At 40.8% G+C, this 27,752-nt stretch overlaps 1 long non-coding RNA gene across 1 annotated transcript; it reads left to right on the forward strand.

Moving 5' to 3' along the window:
• Positions 1–27,374, forward strand: LOC131274337 (uncharacterized). The gene is made up of 3 exons (XR_009181572.1): positions 1–56; positions 4,347–4,443; positions 27,314–27,374. It is a non-coding gene; the product is annotated as an uncharacterized lncRNA (long non-coding RNA).
• Positions 27,375–27,752: the final 378 nt, after the last annotated feature.

The following is a 27,752-nucleotide window of genomic DNA, read 5'->3' on the forward strand; positions in this document are numbered from 1 at the left end:
GAGTACTGGTGATGGAGGGGCATACATTGACTGCTTGTGCAAACCTATAAGCCAAGGTGAGTCTCATTTTCAAGTTCAATCTCCTTTCTGGAGATTAGCCTGTGTTCCATGGCACAGTCAGCAGCCCACAGTCACAGATTGGGTTCCTGCTGTGTCATATCCCGGCTAAGTGACTTTAGGGTAGTCAAGCATCTCTCTGATCTTCTTCTCCCTTTCTCTAACTTAGAGAGAATGACACCTTTCTCACAGGCAGAATTAAACTAATTAATAAAGGTGAAAGCACTATGTAATTGTCAAGTGCTACATTTAAATACAACACAATTTCTGTTATCCCTGATATTCTTCTTTTTGTATTTCTCACCTTGATTCTCAAAAAGGGAGACTAGATTAGAAAAATAAAATCAGCAACAAATTAAGTATCAGTTGTACAAGTATAGAATCCAGAAAAATCTGCAGAGTGGACAGGAAGGAAACATTTACTGTGATGTGTTTCAGCATCTGCAGGTTTGATAAAATCAGACTATCTGTTCCTTTCCTTCTTAAAATTAATAATTTTTTGAGGTATAATTTATATACTATAAACTCATCATTTTAAAGTGTATAATTCATTGGTCTTTAGTATAGTCACACGGTATAATCACTACTATTATTTAATACTAGAATATTTGTATCACCTCCAAACAAAGCCCATATGCTTGATGGTGTCTCACAGTTCTCTGAGGTTCTGTTCATTTTCCTGTACTCTTTTTTTTCTTTCTGTTACTCAGATTGGGTAAACTCAATTGACCTATTTTGAATTCACTGATTCCTCCACCTGCTCAAATCTCCTCTTGTATCCCTCTAGTGAATTTTTTTAAAAAGAGTTATTTATTTATTTATTTATTTATTTATTTATTTATTTATTTATTTATTTATTTATCTCCCCTTCCCCCTACCCCGGTTGTCTGTTCTCTGTGTCTATTGGCTGCGTCTTCTTTTTTGTCCGCTTCTGTTGTCGTCAGTGGCATGGGAATCTGTGTTTCTTTTTGTTGCATCATCTTGTTGTGTCATCTCTCCGTGTGTGCGGCACCATTCCTGGGCAGGCTGCACTTTCTTTCGTACTGGGCGGCTCTCCTTATGGGGCACACTCCTTGTACATGGGGCTCCCCCTATGCGGGGACACCCCTGCGTGGCAGGGTACTCCTTGCGCGCATCAGCACTGCACGTGGGCCAGCTGTACATGGGTCAAGGAGACCTGGGGTTTGAACCATGGACCTCCCATGTGGTAGATGGATGCCCTAACCACTGGGCCAAGTTTGCTTCCCTTCCTCTAGTGAATTTTTAATTTCAATTATTATACTTCTTAATTTCACAGCTTCTACTTGGTGTCTTTTTATAATTTCTATCTATTGATAATCTCTATTTGGTGAGGTATCATTCTCATGTTTTTCTTTAGTTCTTTACAAATAATTTGCTTTAGCTCTTTGAACATATTTAAAATAACTGATTTAAAATCTTTGTTTATTAAGTATAACATCTGGGCTTTTTCTTGAGCAGTTTCTGTTGATTGATTTTTCCCTGTATATGGATCCTTCCTTCTTGTTTCTTTGCATGTCATAATTTTTTGTTTGAAATGTGGACATTTTAAATACTCTAATGTAACAACTTTGAAAATCAGATTTTCCCCATCCCCAAGGATTGTTGTTGTTGCTTGTTGTAGTAGTAGTAGTTTATTTAGTGATTTTTTGAACTAATTCTTTCTTAAAATTTTATTTTTCTCCCCCCCCCCCAGTTGTCTGTTCTTTGTGTCTATTTGCTATGTGTTCTTCTTTGTCTACTTCTGTTGTTGTCAGTGGCATGGGAATCTGTGTTTCTTTTTGTTGCGTCATCTTGTTGTGTCAGCTCTCCGTGTGTGCGATGCCATTCCTGGGCATGCTGCACTTTCTTTCACGCTGGGTGGCTCTCCTTACAGGGTGCACTCCTTGCGTGTGGGGCTCCCTTATGTGGGGACACCCCTGTGTGGCACAGCACTCCTTGCACTCATCAGCAACAGACACAGGCCAGCTCCACATGGGTCAAGGAGACCTGGGGTTTGAACCGCGGACCTCCCATGTGGTAGATGGATGCCCCAACCACTGGGCCAAGTCCACTTCCCTGAACTAATTCTAAATAGTCTATATTTTTGGTTGCATAGCTTAGTGGTCAGCTCATGTTTGTTCATAGATTTCCTTAAATGCTTGGGATCAATAAATTTCTCAGTCCCTTCCTTCCTTCCTTCCTTCCTTCCTTCCTTCCTTCCTTCCTTCCTTCCTTCCCTCCCTCCCTCCCTACCTCCCTCCCTCCCATAAATGACCTCCAGGTTGCCTTTGGCTAATTTCCAGTGTTCTGATAAAGGTGATTCTGACATTATTTTAACCAGTTTTTTTTCATTGCTTTCATGAAGGGGCAAATTTTGGAGGCCCACCATTTTTTTCCTTTTAAAGTTGCTATAAAACCTCTTTGCCTATGTTAGGGCCACAACTACACAGCACCAGAGATCCCATCATTTCAGCCTAATTACACTGATATAATACTAGCCTTGGCTCAGGGATACAGCACCCTGTATCTCATTATCCCAAAAAGGTGAAGTGAAATCCCTAAAACAAAACTGATTTTCAGGTCACAATCAATAAGGGAGGAATATACTCCAAATTATACCCCAAATGAGAGGGTGCCATTCTAGTCCAATATTTTCTACCAATTCATTCATTGATCCATCAGTAAATCTCTATGCTGAATTCCATGCTTGATGATGTGAAAGAGACATTGTCAAAGATGATGTAGTCCTTGCAGTTCAGAATGGGTGAGGGAGGCAACAGGGTGAGATGAGGTCTGGGCAGAAGACTTGGAGGACTCAGAGGAAGTGATATCCCTGGTAGATCTATTGAATGAGCTGCATTTGGGTTAAATGGGTTTAGGAAAAACCGTCTACTTTGGTGTATGTTCCTGCCCCAGGACTTGTATAATTGGACCTCCTCATTCTGCCTAAAATTTCTTCCTTTAACATAGCTAGGTCTTTTCTCATCATTCAGGTCTCAACTCAAAGAGGTCTTCCCTGAGTACCCAAAGTAAAGCAGCTTTCCTTCCCCATTACTCCCTCTTACGTAGATCCCCTTTTAAAAAATTATCTCTTTTTTAAAGATACATAAATCACACAAAATGTTACATTAAAAAATATAAGAGGTTCCCATATACCCCACTCCTCACACCCTCAACCTCTCATACATCTACTACTTCTTTCATTAGTGTGGTACATTCATTGCATTTGATGAATACATTTTGAGGTCCTGCTACACAGCATGGGTTATAGTTTACATTGTAGTTTACACTCTCTCCAAGTCTATTCAGTAGGTCATGGTAGAATATACAATGTCCTGCATCTGTTCCTGCAATATCATTGAGGACAATTCCAAGTCCTGAAAATGTCCATGTATCACATCTCCTTTTTCCTTTTCCTGACCTCATCAACTCCCATGGCCCCTGTCTCCACATCAATATATAATTTCTTCCATTGCTAGAGTCACAATAATTCTATAGTAGTGTACCAGTAAGTCCACTCTAACCCATATATTATTTTTTTTAGCTCTTGCTTTTAATTGAATCCTATATTTCTCTTTTAATTATCTATTTTTTTAAAGATACATGGATCACACAAAATGTTACATTAAAAAATATAAGAAGTTCTCATATACCCCACTCCCCCTTGCCCCACTCCTCCCACACCAGCTACTTCTTTCATTACTGTGGTATAATCCATATTTGATTCCTCCATCCTGAGGATCCTGGGATGGCAATGTCCATTCCTCCTCTAAATTGAGAGGGGACTTATACCCCATGTGGCTGATGCATGAGATTCTCTTGTTTGCAGTTGTAGACTCTCTTGGTTCCTTGGTGTGGTGGTTGACCATCCTCACCTCTTTATTGGCTAACCTGGGTAAGTCCAATCAACTGGAGAGTAAGTGTTGTAACTCCACTGAAGCTCATTGCATAGCTGGCACATAGACAGTCTAGAGATTCAAGTCAGCTGAGCATACATCAACCCCAGTGCCAACCAAAGGTTCAGTAAAAGTGACAGAAGAGCATGCACAGAGAGGTCACATCTGAGTTTGGCAAGGTACCAATCTGCAGAGTCATCTCTCATGACTGTAGGGCCTGGGTGTCTCCATAGCCCTCAGGAGCACTACTGCCTGGGGTTGTATCTACTGTGGCAGTCTCTGATCCTGCTGAGATGTGCACGAGCCCCCCTCCCCCCCACTCATGAACTCCCAACTCATTTCGAAGTCTCTTATAAACTCATTTGTCTTTACCATTTCCCCCTTTTATTCAAGGACTTTTTATACTTGCATCAACAACTGGTACTTGGCAGTAATCCCTAGACTCCAAGGAGGCTCATCTGCAGAAGTCATGTCCCACATGGGAGAGAAGGTAATGCATTTACATACTAAGTTTGGCTTAGAGAGTGGCCACATTTGAGCAACATGGAGGTTCTCAGGAGGTAACTCTTAGGAACCCTGAGGTTCTAGGCCTAATTGAAATTTCAAGCACACAGGCTCATAAGCATAGTCATCAGTATCAAGAGCCCATCATTGGACATCTTTCTTCACTGGTCTTTGCCCTTGTACTTGGAGGATTGTTGCTGTTCCATTGGGGAATATGACAGAGCTCTGCAGGATGGAAACTCAGCATTCCCTCAGTTGTGTGATACTCTACCCATTATGTCAATACCTAACAAACATCTGAACATATCTATAAACCCTATATGCATGCCCTGGAGAACTCCCTCCCATGCATGCATCCACCAGCAATGACACCCCACACCAGTGCTCCTGCCCTGCCATAGTTGAACCCCTCTGTGATCCAAAACTTCTTAAAAAATGAAGCCTAATATATTGTCAAATTAAATAAGTAGGAAAATAAAATAGTAATGACAGGTTTAAGGATTAGAAATAAAATACTTAATAATTTAGAAAAATTAAAATAAAGTAAAAAAATAAATTGGGGTATTAAAAATGGAAAAATCATAATTTTTTTGATGTTTTGCCTTTCATTACTATAATAAGTGTTGCTCTATATGTACAGTGGCAAGGAAATCTCTTCTATTTCTTCCTCACTGTCTTAGATTTTTTAAAATTATGTCTTCAAAAAGTTTTTATGTCACAGTAAAGTCAGGTATAGAATGTAGAGGACTCTCATAAACCCAACATCCTCCCCATTTTCCCCTTTCCCCAGCAATGATCTTTTTACAGGTGAATGTTACTTTTGCTGCAGCTGATGCACAAATTGGAAAAATAGCTACTAACCATGCTTACATTATGGTTTACATTATGGTTTACATTTTAGATTATACATTTTTATAAATTTTTGGTTACATTATGGGTTACATTATGGTTTCCATTTTAGACTATACAATTTTATAAATTTTTGGTGAAATTTAACATAGCCTGTATCCATCATTGCACAAACATGCAGAACACTTCCATTTTCCCAGTTACCCCCTATTCCATCTATTCTATTCCTCTCGCCCCTCCCCTTGGGGCCCACAGTGACAACCAAGCTTCATTGCTTTAAGGACATTTCATAGATACTTACAACAAGACTGTGGGCTTGACACATTAGTCTGTCCTCTCCCATTGGGAGTTACCCATGCTCTCAAGAGACACCCTCCCCTCTGTTTGAGAACATCAAGCCTCTTCAGGATGGTGGTACAATACCTTCCCACAGATTGTATCAGATTGTATGGGTCTCCACCCACTGATATAACACATTATGACAAGAGGAGCACTCATACACTCTTAGAAGACTGCCCCATGTACACCCTGTGCCAGGTGCATCCCATCAAACACTTTAAACCAGTAACCCTTCCTTATTATATTTTCTAAAGAGTTTTCTCAACATTACATTTTTGACCAAGTACTTGACAATCTCCCTTCTTAACCTATTCCTCCCCAACCTTGTCCCCAATTCAATGGACCATCTGACCCATTCTCTCAACCCCAACCCCCCTCAAGACTGCAAAGCCCAACCCAATAGTATCCCTTTATCCCAGTCTTATCACTTCACTGCACAACTACTTAGCTCCACTTTATCATAGATTTCGCCTGTGTGGGCATTCTCACAACCTTCCTCCCCCTCCCTCCATTTCTTGTAAGCCTATCTTCCCAAATTTAGCTCTCTGAGACAGCTTGATTTCCTTAATTCATATCAGAGAGGTCATGTAGTATTGGTCCTTCAATGCCTGGCTTGCTTCACTTGACATAAGGTCCTCAAGATTCATCCATGTTATCCCATGTGTTAGCACTGTATTGCTTCTTACAGCCGAGTAGTATTCCATTATATGTATATACCGCATTTTGTTTATCCATTCATCTGTTGATGGGCTTTTGCATTGATTCGAACTTTTGGCAATAATGAATAATGCTGCTATGAATATTGGTGTGCATATACCAGGCCGCATCCTTGTTTTCAGTTCTTCATGGTATGTACCCAGCAGTGGAATTGCTGGGTCATATGGCAAATCTATAGTTTGATTTTTGAGGGACTGCCAAACTGTCCTCCAGAATGGCTGGATACTTCTACATTCCCACCAGCAGTAGATGAGGGTTCCCATTCCTCCACATCCTCTCCAACACTTGTAGTCCTCTTTTTTTTTTTTTAATAGTCACCAGTCTAATGGGTATAAGATGGTATCTCATTGTAGTTTTGATTTGCATTCTCCTAATTGCTAGTGATGTTGAGCATCTTTTTGTGTTCTTTTTAGCCATTCGTATTTCTTCTTTGGAGAAGCATCTGTTCAAATCTCTTGCCCATTTTTAAAAAATGGGTTGTTTTTTTTTTATTTTCAAGATAAAGGATTTCTTTTTTTGTTATCCTTTATTTTTTAAATTATTTTTAAAAAGGTACATAAATCACACAAAATGTTACAATAAAATGTAAAAGGTTCCAATATCCCCACTCCCCAAAATCCCCACTATTCCCACATCAACAACTTCTTTCGTTAGTATGGTACATTCGTTGCATTTGATGAGTACATTTTGGAGCATTGCTACATAGCATGGATTATAGTTTATGTTGTAGTTTACATTCTCTCCCAGTCCATTCAGTGGGTTATAGGAAGATATATAATGTCCTGCATCTGTCCCTGCAAGATCATTCAGGACAATGACAAGTCCCCAAAATGCCCCAATATCACACCTCTTTTTCCCTCTCCCTGCCTTCAGCAACTCCCACAGTCAGTCTCCACATCAAGGATATAATTTCTTCCATTGCTAGAGTCACAATAATTCAATAGTAGAATAACAGTAAGTCCACTCTAATCCATATTTTATTCCTCCAATCTGAGGAATGTCCACTCCACATCTAAATCAAGAGGGGGCTTAGATCCCACGTGGCTGATGGGTGGAATTCTCCTGCTTGCATCTGCCCCACACCAACCACAGGTTCAGTAAAAGTGACAGAAGAGGCATGTGTGGAGAGGTCACATCTGAGTCCAACTCTATCACACTCAGGAGCACAAATTCCAAAGTAGGGCCAACTCACAATGCACCAAACTCCAGAGCTATCTGTCATGACCATAGGGTCTGGTTGTCTCCATCACCATCAGGAGCACCACTACCTGGGGTTGAATCTACTTTGGCAGTCCCTGAGATCCTGCTGAGATGTGCATAAGTGCTACTCCTCTGATGACCTCCTGACTCATTTTGAAGTCTCTTAGCCATATAAACTCATTTGTGTTTACCACTTCCCTCTTTTATTCAAGGTCTTTTTCTAGTTGCATCACCAGTGGGTGCTTGGAAGTAATCCTTTGGTGCCAGGGAAGCTCATCCCTGGGAGTCATGTCCCACACTGGAGGGGAAGGTAATGCATTTACATGCTGAGTTTGGCTTTGAGTGTGGCCACATTTGAGCAACATGAAGGTTCCCAGGGGGTAACTCTTAGGCACCCTGCAGCTGTAGGCCTAGTTGAAATTTCAGGCACATAGGCTCATAAGCATAATCATCAGTATCAAGGGCCCATTATTGGACTTTCTTTATTCACTGATCTTTGTGCACTTGGGGGATTGTTGTTGCTCCATTAGGGAGTGCAACAATGTTTCCCAGAATGGTAACTCAGCACTCCCTCAGTTGTGTGGTACTCTACCCTCTATGTCAATACCTAATGAACATCCAAACATATCTATATATCCTATATGCATGCCCTGAAGAACTCCCTCCCACACATGCATCCCCCATCAATGACACCCCACATCAGTGCTCCACCCCTGCCATAGTTGAACCCCTCTGTGATCCAAACTTCTATAAAAAAGAAGTCTAATATATTGCCAATTTCAATTAATAGGGAAATGAAATAGTAATGATAGGTTTAAAGATTAGAAATAGAATACATAATAATTTAGAAAAATTAAGTAAAAAATAAATTGGGGAATTGAAAAATATCATAAAAATTTTTCTGACATTTTGCCTTTCATTACTGTAATAGGTGTTGCCCTAAATGTATGTACAGTGACAAGGCAATCTCTTCCATTTCTTCCTTACTGTCTACAATCTATTTTTTTTATTATGTTCAAAAATGTTTTAGGTCACAGTAAAGTCTCATATAGAATATAGGGTACTCCCATATACCCAATATCAAACTCTTTTCCCCCTTCCCCAGTAATGATCTTTTTACATGTGTATGTTGTATTTGTTGCAACTGGTGTACAGATATTGAAACATACTTACCAACCATTGTTCCATTATGGGTTACATTTTAGACTACACACCTTTATAAATTTAGGTGATATTTAAAAGGGCCTGTAACCATCATTGCAGGATCATATAGAACACTTCCATTGCCCCCCCAGTTACCACCTATTCCAACTATTCTATTCCTCTCTCCTTCTCCCCTTAGGGCCCACAGTGACACCCAAGCTTCACTGCTTTAAGGACAAGAATCATAGATACTTGAAACAATGCTGAGGGCATGACACACTAGTCTGTCATCTCCCACTGAGAGCTACCCATGCTCTTGAGAGATACCCACCCTTCTGTTTGAGAACACCAGGCCTCCCCAGGATGGGAGCATAACACTTTCCTGCTCATTTCATGGGTTTCAATCCACTGATATAACATACTATGACAAGATGAGCACTCACACACTCCCTGGAAGCTTGCCCCAGGTGCACCGTGTGCCATATGACCTCCTTCAAACATCTTAAACCAGTAACCTTTCCTTATTATATTTTCTAAAGAGTTATCTCAACATTTTAATTTCAACCACATACCCAACAATCTCCCATGTTCACTTGCTCCCCCCCAACACTCTCATTCCTTTTACCATCTGACCCATCCTCCCAACCCAGGCCCCTCTCAAGCCTGCAAAACCTCAAGTCAATAGTATCCCTATGCCTCAGTCTTATCCTTTCATGGCACAACTACTTAGTTACACTTTATCATAGATTTCACACATGTGGGCATTGGCTCACAACCTTCCTCTCTCCTGCTATTTCCTGTAAGTCTATCTTCTGGTCTCTAGCTCTCTGAAATGACTTGATTTGCTTAATTCATATTAGAGAGGTTATGTAATATTTGCCCTTCAATGTCTGGCTTGCTTCAATGAACATAAGGTCCTCGAGATTCATCCATGTTATCCCATGTGTTAGTACTGTATTGCTTCTTACAGCTGAGTAGTATTCCATTGTATGTATATACCACATTTTGTTTATCCATTCATCTGTTGATGGGTTTTTGCATTGATATCAACTTTTGGCAAGAGTGAATAATGCCACTATGAACATTGGTGTGCATATATGGGTTCATGCCCTAGTTTTCATTTTTTTGGGTATATACCCAACAGTGAAATTGCTGGGTCATATGGCAAATCTATAGCAAGTTTTTTGAGGGACTGTCAAACTGTCCTCCAGAATGGGGATCCTTCTGCATTCCCACCAGCAGTGGATGAGGGTTCCCATTCCTCCACATCCTCTCTAACACTTGTTATCCTCTGTTTTTTTAAATAGCTGCCAGTCTAATGTGTGTAAGGTGGTATCTCATTGTAGTTTTGATTTGCATTTCCCTAATCACTGGTGATGTTGAGCATCTTTTCATGTGCTTTTTAGCCATTTGTATTTCTTCTTTGGTGAAGTATCTATTAAAATCTCTTGCCCATTTTTTGAATGGGTTGTTTGCAATTTTATTTTTGAGATATAGGATTTATTTATACATGTTGGATATTAGGCTCCTATCGATATTTGGTTACCAAATATTTTCTCCCATTGGGTAGGCTCTCTCTTCACTTTCTTGATAAACTCCTTTAAGGTGCAAAAAATTTTAGTTTTGAGGAGGTCCCTTTTATCTAGTTTTTCTTTTGCTACTCATGTTTTGAGTGTGAAGTTCATGAAGACATTTCCTATTACAAGGTCCTGTAGATGTTTCTCTACATTATCTTCCAAGGTCTTATCACCTAGGCTCTTATATTTAGATCTTTGATCCATGTTGAGTTGATTTTTGTATAAGGTGTGGTACATATGAATATGCAGTTCTCCAAACATCATTTGTTGAAGAGGTCATTCTCTCCCAGTTGAATGAGCTTGGTGGCCTTGTCAAATATCAGATGACTATATATGTGAGGCTCTATATCAGAATTCTCAATTTGGTTCCATTGGTTAGTATATCTATCCTTGTCCCAATACCATGTCATTTTAACCACTACAGCTTTGTAGTGTGTTTTAAAGTCATGAAGTGTGATTCCTCCAGTTTCATTTTCCTTTTTCAATATGTCTTTGGCTAGCTGGGGCTTCTTTCTCTTCCAGATAAATTTCATAGTTTTTCCAGTTCATTAAAAAATGCAATATTGATTTTTATTTGGATTGCATTAAATCTGTAGATCTGATATGTAGTTTTCCTATCTATGAACACAGAATATTCTTCCATTTATTTAAGTCTTCTTTGATTTCTTTTAACAGTGCTGTGTAGTTTTCTGTGCATAAGTCTTTTACATCTTTAGTTAAATTTATTGCTATGTATTTGATTTTTTAAATTTACTTTTGTAAATGGTATTTTTTTCTTGATTTCCTCCTCAGATTGCTCATTATTGATGTACAAAAATGCTACTGATTTTTGAGCATTGATCTTATAACCTGTGACTTTACTGAACTCATTTACAAGTTCTAGAAGCTTTGTTGTACATTTCTCAGGGCTTTCTATGTATAGGATCATGTCCTCTGCATAAATGTTTATGATTGTGCTTTCTTCTTGTAATATTACCCCTTTTACTAATATGTAGTGTCCATTTTTGTCTCTCCCAATAGTTTTGCATTTAAAGTGTAGTATGTCCGATATTAATATAGCTACTCCTGCCCTTTTTTGGTTATTGTTTGCTTGTAAGATTGTTTTCCAGCCATTCACTTTCAACCTCCTTGAATCCCTGGGTCTAAGGTGGGTTTCTTGTAGACAGCATATAGATGGGTCATATTTCCCTATCCATTCTGCAAATCTGTGCGTTTTGACTGGTGATTTTAGCCCATTAACATTCAGTGTTATTACTCTCAAGAAATTCCTTATGTTAGTCATATTTTCTTTTTATTTATTTATGCCTATGTTGCTTTAACTCTCCTTTTGTCTTTTTAGTTGTTCTTACACTGTCCTCCAACTCTGTCTCTCCTGTTTTTTTCTCTCAACCTGCAAACTCCCTTTAGTATTTCTTGAAGGGCAGGTTTCTTGTTGGCATACTCTCTTAGTTTCTGTTTATCTGTGAATATTTTGGACTCTCCATCATTTTTGAATACCGGCTTTGTTGGATAGATTATTCTTGGCTGGAAATTTTTTTCTTTTAGTACCTTGACTATGTAATTCTACTGCCTTCCTGCCTACATGGTTTCAGATGAGAAATCAGCACTTAATCTTATTGACTTTCCCTTGTTTGTGAAGGTTCTCTTTTCTCTTGCTGCCTTCAGTATTTTCTCTTTGTCTTGAGCATTGGATAATTTGAAAGTATATGTCTTGAAGTAGACCTGTTGGAATTTATACTGTTTGGGGCTTTCTGTGCTTTCTGGACATGTACATCCATCTCCCTCAATAGTTTTGGTAAGTTTTCAGCCATTATTTTCCCCAAAACCCCTTTTGTCCCCTTTTCATTATCTTCTCCTTCTGGGATGCCTATAATGCATATGTTTGTGAATTTTGTGTTGCATTCAAATCCCTAAGTCCCTGCTAGATTTTTTTATCTTTTTATCTATCAGTTCTAATATCTGTTTGATTTCAGATGTACTGTTTTTCACATCTCTAATTCTTTTCTCTGCCTCTTCAAATCTGCTGTTATTAGCTGAGAGTGTATTTTTTGTCTTTATTTTTTTTAATGTTACATTAAAAAAATACAAGGTCCCCATATACCCCCACCCCCTCATCCCACTCCTCTGCCCATAACATCAACCTCCTCCATCATCATTCATTGCACTTGGTGAATACATCTCTGAGCACTGCTGCACCTCATGGTCAATGGTCCACATCATAGCCCACACTCTCCCACAGTCCACACAGTGGGCCATGGGAGGACATACAGTGTCCGGTAACTGTCCCTGCAGCACCACCCAGGACAACTCCAAGTCATGAAGATGTCCCCACATCACATCTCTTCCTCCCACTCCCTACCCCCAGCAGCCACCATGGCCACTTTCTCCACACCAATGCCACATTTTCTTCAATTACTAATCACAGTAGTTCATGAATAGAAAATCAGTAAGTCCACTCTAATCCATACTCTATTCCTCCATCCTGTGACCTTAGAATGGTTGTGTCCACTCCATATCTATATCAAGAGGGGGCTTAGATTCCACATGGATGCTAGATGCAATTCTCCTGCTTTCAGTTGTAGGCACTCTTGGCCCCCTGGTGTGGTGGTTGACCTTCTTCACCTCCATGTTAGTTGAGTGGGGTAAGTCCAATAAACCAGAGTGTAGGACTTGCAAGTCTGTTGAGGCTCAAAGCCTGGCTATCACATGTTCAGTCCAGAGATTCAGGTCCCCTGGGTATACACTATACCCCAGCACCAACTACAGATCTGGTAAAGTAACAGGAGAGGCTTGTGGGCAAAGATCACATCTGAGTCCAGCTCCATCACACAGAAACACAAACTTCAAAGTAGGGCCAACTGACATGGCACTGAACTCCATCTGCCATGACCATAGAACCTGTGGGTCTCTGTAACCCTCAGAAGAACCACTACCTGGGGTTGTTTCTATGAGAGTGTATTTTTGATTTCTTGAATTGTGCCATTCATCACCATCATATCCATTATCTTTTTGCTTATGTTTACAATTTCTTCAGTATGCTCTCCAAATATTTTCTTAATATCCTTGATCTCTTCCTTCACTTCATTAAGTTGGTCCATGATATTTGTTTGGAGGGCTTTGATTAGTTGTTCAATGTTCTGGTCCTCTTCCTGGTTTCTAGCTTGCTTGTTGTACTGGGCCATGTCCTCCTGATTATTGGTATGGTTTGTAATTTTTTGTTGATGTCTGGTCATTATTTTATCTTGATGGGTTTGTTCAGTTAATTAGCTTCTCTCTCTAGTCTTAGGTTTTATTTTCTTGCTGTTTTTGTCTATGTGCTAAGTTTTCTCTTTGACATTTCATTCTTCTTATTCTATTTCATTATTGTTGTCTAAGTTCCCTTGGAGGAAAAAATCAGGGCCAGGGAAAACAAAAGAGGTAAGCAAAGAAAAAGTATAATAGTAATATTGATATTAAAAGTTAGCAGAAAAACTGTATAAGCCCTAGGAGAATGGAAATTAAACTCATATAAGCAGTGTAAAATTATAGAAATAAAAAAGTGGAGTACCTACAATGAAATGGGAAACTGAATGTGGAGAAGAATATAGTATGAATTAAAAGGCCAGCATGATGAGGGAAAGAGAGAAGAAAGGAGAAAAACAGAAAGAGTAAATAAAAGACAGAAAATACAATAAGAGTGTTAGAAATAAAAAGCCAGAAAAATTGGGGGCTAAACAAAGAGAGGTGGAATGTAAGAGCAACAACAGAAGGTGGAAGATAGAAAGAAGTTGGAAGGAAAGGAGATAGTGATGGTTGCCAAGGCAGAACACACAGAAAAGAGGAAATTGAGGAAGAGGAAACACAGCAAAAAAGAAACAAGTTGGCAACACCTAATTTAAAAAAAAGAAAAGAAAAAAGGGGGGATAAAGAGGAAGGAAAAACAGGAAAACAAACAAACCCACAAGCAAGGAGTCAACCAAACAATAAGAAAACACAGACTTCCCTCTTAAGCCCCTGTGGAGCTTTTCAGGCTACCTGTGTTTTTCAATCAATTACCCTGCAGCTTTCTCACTGCAGATTTTGAAGTGGGTTTTAGTGAGTAAACTAAGGTAAATTATATAAAAAAAAAGGAAACTTTTCTTTTTTTAGGAAAAACAAGAGACCCAAGGTAAGCTAATACAAGGATAATGTCTGTTTTCCCTGTCCTAACATATCTTCTAGATATTTGATATTCTAGCAGTGCACTACTCTAAGAGGAGCTGGGAATCAAACTAGAGATCAGGTACATTCAAGGCTGAAACTCCTCCAGTGAGCTAAACTTCTTTGTTGGGTTAATTAGTTATTCATAAAGAATCCCTTTCCCTGGGGCAGGATTGGTTCTTTGCAATTGGATAAACTGTTGATTAGGAATCTGCCCTTCCCCCATCTTTTTTTCCTAACTGCTTCTCTCAGGGCAGCAGGAAAAAATAGCCTGTGTGAGAGTTCCCTTTTGAAATTCAAATGGTACCCTGGTGACTTAACTCACCACAGAAAATAATGACTCTCAGTCTCTTTGAGAGAAAACACCACCCACACCTTGCTGGGAACTGTAAATATCCTCTTCGAAGCTTATTAAACACTTCTTACTGTTCCTCCCTTAGGTAAGTTACACAGGACTAGTTATTTGCCTGACTCCACATTCTCCCAGACCAATTTTCCCTATCCCTAGGAGCTTAGGTAAATTAGGCTGCCTCAGCAAATTCACCTCTCCCCTCTTCCTGGTTACTCCTCTAGTCAACTGTATGCTCTTCAAAGCTCAAAAAAGGGGGTCCAGACAATTGAACCTGCACTTGGGGGACCTCTCTTCACCCTTCACCAGAACTCTTCCACTCTCGGAGTTAGTCTCCTCCAGCTGGGTGACCAGTGAGGGTAAGGGATCGCTGTGGTTTCCTGCCCCGAGGGAGGGGCTTAGCCATCCCACAGCTCCTGCCTGAAGTACCAGAAATTGACTGTTTTTACCTTGAGCAATCATTCTTTTTGTCACGCTCTTTCCAAATCGATACCCTGAAGCTTCCTGCTTTGTGGGTTCCCAAAACAGCTCACTCAAGCAGGATTTTGCCCCACTCAGCCATTTTTTGTAGATGAGAAGATTTGGGTGCACTTAATCTGACACCATCTTGCCCCTCCTCTCACAATAACCTTTTAATTCTCTTCCTAGCACTTGTGTAAATCTGAAAATGTTTATTTACTTGCTCATTTATTTTATATCCCTTGATCTTTGTCCTCAGTCCCCCATCTGGAATTAGTATAAATCCCAAGACCGGGCACTTTTCAACCTTGCTTCTTTCTTTACCCAAGAACTCAGACCAGTCCTGCACATTGATGTGTCATAATATTTGTTGAGTGAATGAATAAGCTGGTAAGCAAAACATACCAGTGATTTGTTCTCATTGCCCTGTCTTCTTGGTCCCTGTCATACCCATCCTCCATGCTTGCCTCCTCCCTTCCTGACTTTGCTTCTTCTAAAACTCTGGAATCAGCTTGGCTGACATGAGGGAAAAGAGATATTTGTTTATCAGTCTCAGGAGCAGCATTGTTGAGCAAGGTGCCACTTGCAAAGGAACTGAGTGAGCATAATGCTCTTCTTTCTGTTGCTGGAGGCTGCCCTTGAAGGCACTTTTTTCTAGTGCTTTGGTGGTTACTGTCATCAGTGTTGGAAGTGGAGAGAGGGCATAGAGACCCCTGAACAGAAAGATCTTCAGCCTTCCTTTCCTTATAGAGGATCTAGATGTGGACAGGCTAGCTTGAAGCAAAGAGCCCAGAGAGAAAAGTCATTGACTCATTTTTTCTATTTTCAAGAATTAAACATAGTTTTTTACTCTTTTTCTTTTTAAATTTTCTCTTTATTTTCTTTTAAATGTTAAATTTTAAAAAAATGTACCATATACCCTCCACCGCCCTCACCCCACTCCTCCCACATCAACAACCTCTTTCATCATCGTGGCACATTCATTGCATTTGGTGAATATATTTTGGAGCACTGCTGTATCACATGGATAGTGGTCTACATTGTAGTCTACACTCTCCCCCAGTCCACCCACTGGGCCATGGCAGGACACACAAGGTCCAACATCTGTCCCTGCAGTACTATCCAGGACAACTGCAAGTCCTGAAAATGCCCCACGTCATATCTCTTCTTCCCTCTCCCTACCCTCAGCAGCTACTGTGGCCGCATTCTCCACATCAATGCTACAATTTCTTCCATTACTGATCACAATATTTTCACAGCAGAACACCAGTAAGTCTACTCTAATCCATACTCTATTCCTCCATCCTATGGACCCTGGGATGGTTATATCCCGTCCCCCTCTACATCAAGAGGGGGCTTAGATGGATGCAATTCTCCTGCTTACAGTTGTAGGCACTCTTGGCTCCCTGGTGTGGTGGATGACCTTCTTCACCTCCCTGTTAGCTGGCCATGGTAAGTCCAACAAACCAGAGGGTAGGAGTTGCAAGTCCTATGAAGCTCAGGGCCTGGCTGTCACATGGACAGTCCAGAGATTCAGGTCTCCTGAGTATACACCAACCCCAATGCCAACCACAGGTCTGGTGAAAGTAATAGAAGGAGCATGTGTAGAAAGGTCATATCTGAGTTCAACTCCATCATACTCAGGAATACAAACTCTAAAGTAGGGCCAACTGATAATGGCATTGAACTCCAGAGTCATCTTCCATGACCATAGAACCTGTGGGTCTCTGTAGCCCTCAGGAGAACCAGTACCTGGGTTTCTATCTACTTTGTCTGTCACTGGTTAAATTAACTAAAGAACAAAAAAGCTGCAGATGGAATAGCTGGAAAAGAGGTTGCTTGAAAAGCAATTCACGTTATGCATGGGGAAGACAAAATATTCTTTTACTTACTTTGTGTAAATGAGTGCCATGTCAACTTCTGACAGCAGAAAAATACATCTGGAGGAGGAATGTTGAGAATCCTTATCACAAAAGAAGAATTCCTCAGACTCAATGGGAAATTGTGTGTGTTTCTTGGTATGGTTGAATGTGTGGGGTTGTATAAGTATGTGTGATTGTATATTTGTATGTATTTGTGTGTATTTCTGTGGGTGGTTGTATATTTTTGTATCTTTGTGTGTGTTTGCATATGTCTGTGTGTGGCTGCATGTGTGTGGTTGTGTATGTGTGTATTTAATTGCCTGCAGTATTTCCAAAGCCTCATAAGTCATGGTATCATGACTTTCTATGTGCCTTCCCTTCTCTTATCATTGTTTATACTTCTCTGCACATTCTGGGGTATAGGCCAAACCCATAGCGGTGAAAGTGATGACATCAAGTCATCTCTAGAGAGGGTCTGAGTGTGGGATACCATGTTCTTCAGCCTGAGAGATAAAACTTGCTTTGAGGAAGAAGGATACAGCAAAACAAGAGAAATGGATTTATTCCAGGGAGAGTCAGCCTGGGAGGATGCATTTCTAAGGTACTGCATCTGGAGCAGTGTATGGAGGAAGATGGGGGCACTCTTCCAAGACACGTGAGATTGTGTTGTAAATAGAGTGGACTATGGCACAGCTTGGATGATGGATGCTGCATTATAGCATGTGCGATCATGTATGGGGAGTGCATTATTAAATGTGTAAACAAAGGTGAAAATACAGATGAAATTTATCTCGATTTCAGAAAAGCTCTCCTCTCCTTATAGCTTTTAAGGATTTACAAGCTTTACAAAAGATTTACAAGCTTTTGGCAGAGCCTGGGAAATACAAACTATTGGAATGAATTCAAATTGCCTTTTCCAGAGAATGTGAAGAAAGAAATGGCTTTGGTATAAGATTCACCACCAGATGAGCATTTCCTTCTTGTCTTGAGAGAATTGGATAGGGTTTTGTTGGGCAAGACACTCCCAGAGTAGGAAGGTAGGAAGGCTATGAAGACATGGGTGAGAGATATCCCTGGCTGCCCTGAGTTTGAAATTAACATTCTAAAGTTCTCAAGGAGAAGGGGACTGATATTCAAGTTAAGAAAGATAAAATCTGGATCGGGAGGGGGCAAGATGGTGGCTGAGTGAACTTTCCTGATAGTATCTCCTGCAGGGAGTTGGCTGGGCGGCGTTGGAGGCTCTTTGGGACTGGGCTGTTTCAGGATTTTTTTTTTTTTTTAAGATTTATTTTTATTTATTTAATTCCCCTCCCCTCCCCCGGTTGTCTGTTTTCTGTGTCTTTTTGCTGCGTCTTGTTTCTTTGTCCGCTTCTGTTGTCAGCAGCACGGGAAGTGTGGGCGGCACCATTCCTCGGCAGGCTGCTCCCTCCTTCGCGCTGGGCGGCTCTCCTTATGGGTGCACTCCTTGCGCGTGGGGCTCCCCTACGCGGGGGACACCCCTGTGTAGCACGGCACTCCTTGTGCACATCAGCACTGCGCATGGGCCAGCTCCACACGGGTCAAGGAGGCCCCGGGGCTTGAACCGTGGACCTCCCATATGGTAGACGGACGCCCTAACCACTGGGCCAAAGTCCGTTTCCCTGTTTCAGGATTTTTGCTGGTCGGGAGGTGTACGGACATCAATTTTGGGGGAAGGTAACAGAGAGGATGCGTCTGTGAAATATACACGGAGATCCCAGCTGTGCCCAAAAGATTCCCTCCTTGGGTGGGCGGGGCCGCGGCATCCGGTGCTGCCAGAGGGCGGGGAGCCTCAGCGCAGGGAGCCGCTGTAGCGGGGTTTTTTTTTTTTCCTTTTTTTTGGAGGCTCTGCAGTACTGGGGAGTTCGTGGGCCCTGGGCGGCCAATTGGGGGGTTGGTGGGACAGAAGGCGCTTGCAGACCGATTTGGGCAGACAGACGAGAGTTTTATGGCAAAGCAGGGGAATTTTTGATTGCGGACACAAACAATAGCGTTTCCACCTAGAGCCATGCCCCTCCCAAGCCTGGCTGCTGATCTACAGCAGTCTTAAAGGGATAGCAACAAAGAGACGCTACCAGGGTCTCGTAGGGTGGGAGACGTTTGGAAGCTGATTAGGGGAATATTTTGCAAAGAGTGAGAATTTAGGGTTTGGACTCTGTTATTAGCGTTTGGGGCTGGAGCCCCTCCCCCGGACCTGGATATTGATCTGAGTCATTAAATTGGCTGCAGCCTAGAGGCGCCCCCAGGTGGCTGTTCTGGGGGATGACAGGGTGGGAGGGTTCCTGAAGTCAATTGGTGATATATCCACACAATAGACCCTAGTGAGTGAGTGAATTGTAGGGTACAGAACACAGGATAAAGCTTGTGGGTGTGACCTCACCCATAGGGCTGGCACCCAGCTGTGGGGATCCCTGAAGGCTGTGATGCACTGTGGTGCTCCCAGGCTTCTTGTTAACCAGACTTGAGGTTGCCAGGTCTGAGTTCCCTGGACTCTGCTGGCCCACACCCCAGGGACTCACACCTCTTGAGTCCTCAATATTTCAGACTTTCCATCCCTGAATCACCACACCCTGAGGTCCATCTGAGGTCCTTGAATGTCCTAGCCCTCAACATTTGCATTTTTTCTTCTTTGTTTGGTTTTGTTTTTATTTTTATTCTATTTTTATTTTTTATTTATTTTTTTAATGTTCTGATTCCTGGCATTGCATTATCCCCTAGTCTTTTCTCCCAGCGTATCCCCCAGTCTTTTTTTTTTTCTCTCTTTCTTGTCCTCCATCTCCTTCTTATTCTATTTTATCTTAACAATACAATAGGTCCTGCAGGAAACACCTCACATTTGCTGGGTTTCCTCAGCCTCCACTGCCTCATTTCTGTGTGAACCAATTTAGACTACCTACACTCTCCCCTTTCCCCTACATCTTGATATCCGCGATCATCTACTGTCTCTCCTATATTCCACCTCCCACCTCCCTTTCTTTGATCCACAAAGTGTCTAACTCTTAATTTCTAATACCTTTGTTTTGTTTTCTGTCTGGTATCTGCTCTTGAAACTATTACCTTTCTTTTTTCTTTCCCTCTCTCAAGAAAACAATAGCTTCTTAGTACGTACCATATTCCTCCCATATTCAGTCATCTACCTCATTATAGGTACTCTACCTACTGCTATAACTCTACACAATTTACATGAATCTAACCTCCATCCTCCCAGAACTCATATTGTTGCTTTGCTAAGATATATCACCAATACTACTTTACACTTTTTCCTTCCTTACACAATTGCCTTTCCCTGGCACTAATACTTCCCTTTAAAGTGAACTTAACTAGAAATAAGAAATTAGAATAAGAAGAACAAAGTGACAAAGAGAAGATATAACACCTATGCAAAAACAAGAGCTAATTAATCTCCAAGACTAGACAAAGAAGCTAAGGAACTGATTAAACCCGTCAAGAAAAAATGATGGCCAGACAGCAACAAAAATATACAAATCAAACCAGTAATCAGGAAAACATGGATGAATCCAATCAACAAACTAAAAATCAGGAAGGGGAGCAGAACTTCACACAAGAAATGAAAGATCTCAGAACATTTATCACCAACAAATTTGATGAAGTAAAGGAAGAGGTTAACAACATGAAGACAACACTTGGAGGGGAAATTGCAGACATACGCAAAAAGATAACAGATATGATGGAAATGAACATGACAGTTCAAGAAATCAAAAATACACTTGCAGCAAATATCAACAGACTAGAAGAGGTAGAGCAGAGAATTAGTGATGTGGAAGACAGTGCATTGGAAATCAAACAGATAGTAGAAGTGGTCAATAAAAAGATAGAAAAAAAACACATAGGACTTAAGGACCTGAATGATAATGCAAAATGCTCAAACATACGTATTATAGGCATTCCAGAAGGAGAAGAAAAAGGAAAAGGGTCAGAAGGAGTGTTGCAGGAAATAATGGCTGAAAAATTCCCAAATCTACTGAAAGAGTCAGATGTACATATCCAAGAAGCACAGCGCACTCCACTGGTCATAAACCCCAACAGGCCCACCCCAAGACATATATTTGTCAAATTATCCAATGCTCAAGACAAAGAGAAAATCCTAAAAGCAGCAAGAGAAAAGAAAACCATCACATACAAGGGAAGCTCCATAAGATTAAGTGCTGATTTCTCATCTGAAACCATGGAGGCAAGAAGGCACTGGTATGATATAGTCAAGGTACTAAAGGAAAAAAATTTCCAACCAAGAATACTCTATCCAGCTAAACTAGCATTCAAAAATGATGGAGAGTTCAAAATATTCACAGATAAACAGAAACTGAAAGAGTATAACAACAAGAAACCTCCCCTTCAAGAAATTCTATAGGGAGTTCTGCAGGAAGAAAGGAAAAAACAGGACAGGCATAGTTGGAGGAGAGTGTAAGAGGAACAAAAAAGACAAAAATAGAAGGGAAAAAAATAATACAAACAAAATATGACAAACACAAATCCAATCAAAATATGGCTAACACAAATAATTCCCTGAAAGTAATAACACTGAATGTAAATGGATTAAACTCACCTATGAAAAGATTCAAACTGGGACACTGGATAAGGAAATATGACCCATCTATATGCTGTCTACAAGAGACCCACCTTAGACCCAGAAACTCATGGAGGTTGAAAGTGAATGGCTGGAAAACAATCATACAAGCAAACAATAACCAAAAAAAGGCAGGATTAGCTATATTAATATCAGACAAAATAAACTTTAAATGAAAAACAACTGTGAGAGACAAAGAAGGATGCTACATTTTAGTGAAAGGGACAATCTGTCAAGAAGATCGAACGATCATAAATATTTATGCTCCTAACAAGGGCACATCTAAATACGTGAGGCAAATGCTGGAAAAACTAAGTGAAAGAATAGATGCATCTACAATTATAGTGGGGGATTTTAATACACGACTATCAACTCTGGACAGAACATCTCAAAAGAGAATCACTAAAGAAACAAAACATTTGAACAGTATATTAGAAGAGCTGGATCTAATAGACATATATAGATCATTACACCCAAACAGAGCAGGATATACATTTTTCTCAAGTGCACATGGAACATTCTCCAAGATAGACCATATGCAAAGCCACAAAGAAATGCGTCATGAATTCAGAAAGATAGAAATCATACAAAACAATATCTCTGACCACAGTGGAGTGAAGCTGGAAATTTGCAAGGGACAGAGACCCAGACTTCACACCACGATTTGGAAATTAAACAGTGCAGTCTTGGAAAAACAGTGGGTCGAAGAGGAAATCTCAAAAGAAATCAATGGCTACCTTGAAACAAATGATAATGATAACACAACATACCAAAATTTATGGGATGCATCAAAAGCAGTACTGAGAGGGAAATTTATAGCCATAAATTTATAAATCAAAAAAGAAGAGAGAGCAAAAATTGAAGAACTAACTGCACTTTTGAAGGAATTAGAAAAACAACAACAAAGTAACCAAACAGGAAGAAAAAGGAAGGAAATAACAAAGAAAAGAGCAGAACTAAATGAAATAGAAAATAGAAAAGCACTTGAAAAGATAAACAAGACCAAGAGCTGGTTTTTTGAGAAGATCAATAAAATTGACAAACCTATAGTGAGACTAACAAAGAAAAAAAGAGAGAAGATGTAAATACACAAAATAAGAAATGAGAAAGGTGATATCACCACTGATCCCATAGAAATAAAGACTATCATAAGAGGATACTTTGAAAAACTATATTCCAACAAAAATAACAATTTAGAGGAAATGGACAAATTCCTAGAAATACATAAGCAGCCCATATTGACGAAAGAAGAAATTGATGATCTTAACAAACCAATCACAAGCAAAGAGATAGAATCAGTCATTAAAAATCTCCCAACTAAGAAGAGCCCAGGGCCGCACAGCTTCACAGATGAATTCTACAAAACATTCTGGAAAGAACTAACACCAATCCTACTGAAACTATTCCAAAAAATAGAAACAGAAGAAACATTGCTGAACTCCTTCTATGATGCCAACGTTACCCTAGTACCAAAGCCAAACAAAGACACCACAAGAAAGGAAAATTACAGACCAATTTCTCTAATGAACCTAGATGCAAAAATACTTAACAAAATACTTGCTAATCGTATTCAACAACACATTAAACAAATTATACACCAAGACCAAGTGGGATTCAATCCAAGTATGCAAGGATGGTTCAACATAAGAAAATCAATCAATGTAATACACCATATAAACAGATTGAAGAAAAAAAATCACATGATTATATCTATAGATGCAAAAAGCATTTGACAAAATACAACACCCCTTCTTGATAAAAACACTCTAAAAGATCGGAACACAAGGAAGCTTTTTGAACATGATAAAGAGTATATATGAAAAACCTACAGCCAACATTGTTTACAATGGAGAAATCCTGAAATGCTTCCCTCTAAACTCAGGAACAAGATAAGGATGCCCATTGTCTCTGCTTCTATTTAACATTGTCTTAGAAGTACTTGCTTGAGCACTGAGGCAAGAACCAGATATAAAGGCATTCAAATTAGAAAGGAAGAAGTCAAAATTTCATTATTTGCAGATGACATGATCCTATACATAGAAAACCCTGAGAGATCTACAACAAAGTTTCTAGAACTCATAAATGAGTTCAGTAAAGTCGCAGGTTATAAGATCAATGCGCAAAAATCAGTAGCATTTCTGTACACCAATAATGAGCAAGATCAGGAGGAAATCAAGAAACAAATACCATTCATAATAGTAAATAAAAAAATCAAATATTTAGGAATAAATTTAACTAAAGAGGTAAAAATCTTATACACTGAGAATTATACAAGACTGTTCAAGGAAATCAAAGAAGACCTAAATAAATGGAAGAATATTCCTTGTTCATGGATAGGAAGACTGAGTATTACTAAGATGTCTATCCTACCAAAACTGATCTACACATTCAATGCAATCCCAATAAAAATCAACACAGCCTTCTTTAAGGAACTAGAAAACTATGAAATTTATTTGGAAAGGAAAGAGGCCCCGAATAGCCAAAGACATATTGAAAAAGAAAAACGAAATTGGAGGAATCACACTACCGGACTTCAAAGCATACTACAAAGCTACAGTAGTGAAGACACCATGGTATAGGAATAAGGAGAGACACAGACCAATGGAATCGAATTGAAAGTTCTGATATAAAACCTCATATATATAGCCATATAATATTCGATAAAGCCACCAAACCCTCTCAACTGGGAGAGAATGGCCTATTCAACAAATGGTGCCTGGAGAACAGGATAACCATATGTAGAAGAATGAAAGAGGATTACCATCTCACCCTTATACAAAGATCAACTCAAGATGGATCAAAGACCTAAATATAAGAGCCAAGAACATAAAGATCTTGGAAAGCAGTGTAGGGAAACATCTACAGGACCTTGTAATAGGAAATGGCTTCATGAATATCACACCAAAAGCATGAGCAGCAAAAGAACAAACAGATAAATGGGACTTCCTCAAAATTAAAGCCTTCTGCCCCTCAAAAGAGTTTGTCAAGAAAGTAAAAAGGGAACCCACACAATGGGAGAAAATATTTGGCAACTATATATCTGATAAGAGACTTATAACTTGCATATATTAAGAACTCATATACCTTTAAAATAAAAAGATAAACAACCCATTTAAAAAATGGGAAAAAGATTTAAACAGACACTTCTCCAAAGAAGAAATACAAATGGCTAAAAAGCACATGAAAAAATGCTCCAAATCTCTACCTGTCAGGGAAATGCAAATCAAAACTACAATGAGATATCATCTTATTCCCATAAGATTGGCAGCTATGAAAAAACCAGAAGAATACAAATGCTGGAGAGGATGTGAAGAAAGGGGAACACTCATCCACTGCTGGTGAGAATGCAGAAGGATCCAACCATTCTGGAGGACAGTTTGGCGGTTTCTCAAAAAACTAACCATAGATTTGCCATATGACCCAGCAATACCACTGCTGGGTATATACTCATCAGAACTGAAAACAAGGACACAAACCGATATATGCACACCAATGTTCATAGCAGCATTGTTCACTATGCCAAAAGTTGGAATCAACCCAAATGCCCATCAACAGACGAGTGGATCAATAAAATGTGGTATATATACACAATGGAATACTACTCGGCTGTAAGAACAAATACACTACAAACACATGTGATAACATGGATGAATCTTGAGAACCTTATGTTGAGTGAAGCAACCCAGGCATTGAAGGACAAACACTACATGACCTCAATGATATGAAATAAGCAACCTCCCTCAAAGAGCTAGAGACTGGAAAAGAGGCTTACTGGAAATCGGGGGGTGGAGGAAGGATGTGAGCCGACATCTGCAGGGGTGGAATCTATGATGAGCTGGCGGTAAGTATGAGCACAAAGAAGAGATAAAATGGGGGCAAGGGGTTGCCTTTGGGTGGGGCTTTGCTGGTTTGAGGGGGGCTGGGGATGGGCGGAGGGGTAATATTGACCAAAAATTGGGGGGAGGGAGGGGCAACATACGAACATAGGAGAGTGTCAGGTGTTCATTGAGAGTAAAATGTTGAGAAAATCGTATCAAAATATAATAAGGAGGGTTACCTGTTTAGGATGCTCAGGGGGGATGGTCTGATGTGGGACGGACTCTGGGGGAATAGCTGAAGGCTCATTTTGCCAGGGTGGGTTGTACCATTGGGTAGAGACCCAAGAAGTGAGAGTGGGGGTGAACCCACATCCTGGGGAGGAGTGATGCCATCAAATAGAGAGAACTGTATCTCTCGTGAGAAATGGTGGCTCCCAGGGCATTAGGGCAGTTGAGAAAGTCAGGCCCTGAACACTGCTGTAAGTATCTCTGGACGTGGCTTCTCAGGAAATGGAGATTGGCTGGCACTGTGGGTCCCAAGGGGAGGGGAAAATGGATGTGGAATGGATGGAACCAAGGTAAATGTGGGGGCAAGAGAGGAGTTTTGCGAGAGTACACGAGGATGAATATAAAACATGTAATATTACACCAAAAACATATAGGGGATGACAGACTAATAATGTAAACCATAATGCAAAACATAGGATAACTAAAAAATTTAGAAAACTGTACATCCTAAAGTATGGACCACATTGTAAGTACAGAGGTCACCTTGTTTGAAAGCTATTGTTTTGGAATCTGTACATCAGTTTCAGGAAATATGATATGAATAAGTTAAAAGATTATCGCTGTGGAAGGGAAAAGGTTTTATGGTGGATCTGTGGGATTACTGTATATTGTATATATGAATTATTGTGATCTAAGACTCTTGTGAAAAGAAGCTCAATAATTAGAAAAAAAAAAAGAAAAGAACAAGATAGGATGTAGAAATTTTTCCAAATCTGCGGTCACCAGTCGGGCTGAAGTGTGGTTTGCTGGCCTGGCGGGGGAGCAGCCGCGGTAGGCCAAGCCGCTGCCCCATAATAGGGTGGCTGGTCGGACTCACCGCCACCCCTGAAGGGAGCTCGGCATGGGCGCAGAGTGCCCTCGGGTCTCCCCTTCTCGGCAGCCATGCTTCCGTGGCCGCCCCTCCTCCCGGATGGCGCCACCCGATGCCTGTGGGGCAGCACCCTTCTTCTTCTTTCTCCCTGCGCAGGCGCAGGGCAGAAAATTCCAGTCTGCCCTTTTCCCCTCCCCCGACAGCAGCAACAGCCAGGTGTGGGCGGAAAAATCCAGCCCGCCCTTTTCCCCTCCCCCGACAGCAGCAACAGCCAGGTGTGGGCGGAAAAATCCAGCCCGCCCTTTTCCCTTCCCCCGACAGCAGCAACAGCCAAGCGTGGGCGGGAAAATCAAGTCTGCCCTCCACCCCAGCAACAGCAGCCACCAATCCCTAAACCCTGCCCCTTCCCCCAGCAACAGCGACAGCCAATCCCTAACCACCACCCCTCCCCCATCCAGTACCGCCCACTGACCTTTTGCCGGCAACCAATCAGAACAGGGCGTGGCTTCGACCAATCAGCCTTCCCCAGCCCCTATAAAACTGTTGCCTCTCCCTCAGTAAAGTGGACTTGCGTGTTTACCTTGTCTCCGTGGTAGTTCTTCTGCCGTGCGCCCTCCAGTCCTGAGAGCCCCCGACAAGGGCCTGGCCTCCCTTGTCCCCAGTTCGTCGCCTGCCTCGCCGGGTGACCCCTTCATCGCCGGCTTCGCCGGGCGACCCCATCAGCCAAACCGCGCAACCCCTTGTGAGACCGATCCCTCGTCTGCTGCCGGACCGATCCCTCGTCCCAGGTGGGACCGACCCCTCGTTCCAAGCAGGACCGACCCCTCGTCCAGAGCTGGACCGACCCCTCGTCCGCAGCCAGACCCCACCTCTACCGACCGAGCAAGCCGCCGCAGAAATCAATATGTACTCTAGATCTAACTCTCAAACTCATCACTATATTCCATTTTACTAGTAAGGGAAACTGACATTATATTGGGATTCACTTTACAGGAAGTTTTGGATCACAGAGTAGTTCAACAATGGTGGCAGAGTAATACTGATATGGGATGTTATTGACAGGCTATATATAGTTGACAGGGAGTGATACAGGGCATATGT

The sequence above is a fragment of the Dasypus novemcinctus genome, chromosome 18, assembly GCF_030445035.2.
Source record: "Dasypus novemcinctus isolate mDasNov1 chromosome 18, mDasNov1.1.hap2, whole genome shotgun sequence".
NCBI lineage: Eukaryota > Metazoa > Chordata > Mammalia > Cingulata > Dasypodidae > Dasypus > Dasypus novemcinctus.